The sequence below is a fragment of the Cebus imitator genome, unplaced genomic scaffold (genome assembly GCF_001604975.1).
Source record: "Cebus imitator isolate Cc_AM_T3 unplaced genomic scaffold, Cebus_imitator-1.0 Scaffold21, whole genome shotgun sequence".
Classification (NCBI taxonomy): Eukaryota; Metazoa; Chordata; class Mammalia; order Primates; family Cebidae; genus Cebus; species Cebus imitator.
In genome coordinates this window covers 8,541,777-8,545,472 of record NW_016107336.1, presented here as the reverse complement: position 1 = coordinate 8,545,472, position 3,696 = coordinate 8,541,777, and positions in this window count along the sequence as shown.

Genomic DNA, 3,696 nt, shown 5'->3' with positions numbered 1-3,696 from the left:
AACGATGGATAGATAGGCAGGTAGATAGCCAGCCAGTGAGCCCCAGCTATTCATGTCATCCCAACCAAGGGGCCAGACCTGTGAGTAGTCCTCTCCAGGTGACTCTAGCCTCCAGCCGTTACAGTCATCCCAGCCATCAGCTAAGATTCCAGGCATTGTGAAGCTGAGACAAATATTTCTTGCTGTGCCTTCTCTGAATTCCAGACCCACAAAACCTGTGAGCAAGGTAAAATGGTGGTTGTTTTATGCAGATCAGTTCTCAAATGGTTTGTTTAGAAGCAATCAATAATGGAAGCACATACCATCATTACCACCACACAAAGAAAAACCCACTAGTGTAATCCTCTGAAAAATCATCCCAACTTCAGAAATGCCAAGTGAAAAATGTGCCTCTTCAAATTAATGAAATACATAATGTTTTTAAAATAGAGCCATTAGGATTTGCTGATGGGTTGGATGAAAGACAGATGTCAAAAGGTGCGAGTGGGGCTGGGCACGGTGGCTCATGACTGTAATCTCAGCATTTTGGGAGGCTGAGGCGGGCAGATCACAAGGTCAGGAGTTCAAGACCAGCCTGGCCAATATGGTGAAACCCTGTCTCTACCAAAAATACAAAAATTAACTGGGCGTCGTGGCACATGCCTGTAGTCCCAGCTACTTGGGAAGCTGAGGCAGGAGAATCACTTAAACGCAGGAGGCAGAGGTTGCAGTGAGCCAAGATCACGCCACTGAACTCCAGCCTGGGTGACAGAGTGAGATTCTGTTCCGGGATAAAAAAAAAAAAAGAAAGAAAAGCTGTGAGTGGGGTTGACTCCAGAGTTTTGTTTTGTTTTTTGAGACAGAGTCTCACTCTATTGCCCAAGCTGGAGTGCAATGGCGGGTTCTTGGCTCACTGCAAACTCCATCCCCTGGGTTCGAACAATTCTCCTGCCTCAGCCTCCCGAGTAGCTGGGACTACAGGCACAGACCACCACGCCTGGCTAATTTTTTTGAATTTTAGTAGAGACAGGTTTTCACCACGTTGGCCAGGATGGTCTTGATCTCCTGACCTCATGATCTGCCCGCCTTGGCCTCTCAAAGTGCTAGGATTACAGGTGTGAGCCACTGCACCCAGCCTGACTCCAGAGCTTTTACCTGAGCACCTGGATATGTGGCGGCACCATTTCCTGAGCTGAAGAACACTGGGGAATTGAATGGGTCAGTGCTGATACATGGATAGAAAAGACTGCCCAATTTACATCTAGGACTGAAAATAGCTCCCATCTGGACTGCTTCTGGGCCTGGGTGCCCTCAGATCCATTGAGCCCTTCTCCTGCTCTATCCTGGATCCCAGTGGGCCTGAGCCTCAGTTATACTCCCTCGGTTCCTATGTCAGTTGGCTTTGGCTGGGTTTAGCCAATAGGAGGCTGGCAGTTGACTAGAGGGTGAGAAGGGAAAAGCCAGGGTACTCTCTCCTCCTTCTGCCTCGGTAGCAACTCCAGTCTTCAGCAGTGGCTGCATCTCTCCCGTGGCTCCAGTTCCATATGTGTTCCAGATCTGTTGTGACTTCAGGTTCCAGCAGTTGACCTCAACCCCTGGATTCTGGTGATATCACTTCCTCCCTTAACCTTTCAGCCCAGGAGTGGCAGCAGCTTCCTGCTCTAGCTAGCCTCTTGATTCCATTGCTTACCCAACAAAATCTCCCCACTAAATTTCTCTGTTATAAATATGTAAAGTCAGGCTGGGTGCAGTGGCTCATGCCTGTAATCCCAGTGAGGTGGCTCACACCTGTAATCCCAGCATTTTAGGGGCCGAAGCAGGCAGATCACCTGAGATAAGGGTTCGAGACCAACCTGACCAACATGGCGAAATCCTGTCTCTACTAAAAAAATACAAAAGTTAGCCAGGTGTGGTGGCATATACCTGTAATCCCAGCTACTTGGGAGGCTGAGGCAGGAGAATTGCTTGAACCCGGGAGGGGAGGTGGAGGTTACAGTGAGCCAAGATCACGCTATTGCACTCCAGCCTGGACGACAGAGCAGGACTCTGTCTAAAAAAAAAAAGTGTAATTTCTGTTTTCTGGGTTGCCCCTAACCGTGGGACTGTAGGCTGAGGCCTCTGTGAAATCCTGCAGGCTCAGGTGAGGAGCAAACACCTTGCACAACTGCACCTAGTGCAGACTCCCAGGCTCCATAGTGTTTACCATCCCTTCAGCCTTGGGATTTGCTCATTCCTGACCTCTGTGCTGTGTCCCTGTTTGTCTATACGTGGTTTTTACGAATCCTTAGCAGCCTCCTTCAAATCCTAGCTAAGAAACTCTAGCCTCCTTAAGCCTTTCGGCCATGACTCACCTGTCCCACCTCCTGCCTGATGCTTTTCAGTTCCCACTTTGCTTAATGTGCCCTTGCTGAAATGCTGCTTGGCTGTTGCGTCCTGTGTCTGACCTCTGTGCTTTGCAGACCATCTCCTCTACCTGGGCTCACAACTCCCTTCTCTGACTCCTACTCAGCCTTCAAAACCTACTTTCAGTGTCACATCTGGGAAGTAAGTTGTTTCTGGCAGGTTTCGTCCCCAGACTGAGATGCACACTCCTACATTCATGCTGCCATTATAGTTCTTGTGGACACTGCAATAATTTTGTGTGTGTTGGCCTCTTGCATAAAACTGCCAGTTCCGGCCGGGTGTGGTGGCTCACACCTGTAATCCCAACACTTTGGGAGGCTGAGGCGGGTGGATCATGAGGTCAGGAGTTCGAGACAAACCTGGCCAATATGGTGAAACCCCATCTTTACCGAAAATACAAAAATTAGCTCGGCATGGTGGCACGTGCCTGTAGTCCCAGTTGCGCAGGAGGCTGAGACAGGAGAATCGCTTGAACCTGGGAGGCGGAGGTTGCAGTGAGCCAAGATCATACCACTGCGCTCCAGCCTGGGTGACAGAACAAGGCTCCATCTCAAAAACAAAAACAAAAACAAAAAAATCCTGCCAGTTCCTTGGAGGCAGGAGCTAAGTCACAAACTCTGGTCTGGGCCCTAGGGGTTTTCAATAACTATTGAATGCTAGCTGCTGGATACATGGATGACCGTCAGTTTTCAATTACTGCAAGCAAGTGCCTTAGGTCTTCTTAGTTTGGCTAAACCCTCTTTGGGGTGATTCTTAATTCTTCTTCTTTTTTAAATTATTTTGAGACGGAATCTTGCTCTGTTGCCCAGGCTGGAATGCAGTGGCAGGATCTCAGCTCACTGCTACCTCTGCCTGCCAAGTTTAAGTGATTCTCTGACCTCAGCCTCTTGGGTAGCTGGGATTATAGGTGCCCATCACCATGCCCGGCTAATTTGTACTTTGAGTAGAGATGGGGTTTTACTATGTTGGCCAGGCTGGTCACAGTCTGAGGCAGGACAATCGCTTGAACCCGGAAGGTAGAGGTTGCAGTGAGCTGAGATCGTGCCACTGCACTCCAGCCTGGCGACGGAGTGGGAATCCATCTCGGGGAAAAAAAAAGTCACAGATTGTTTATTTCCCTCTACCTTCTTTTTGTTCTTTCTTTTTTTTAAGATTTCTTTTTTATTTGTTTGTTTATTTATTTAATAGAGATGAGGGTCTCACTATGCTGACCAGGCTGGTCTTGAATTCCTGGCCTCAAACGATCTTCATGCCTCAGCCTCCCAAAGTGCTAGGATTACCATGAGCCACCAGGCCTGGCTTTTTTTTTTTTTT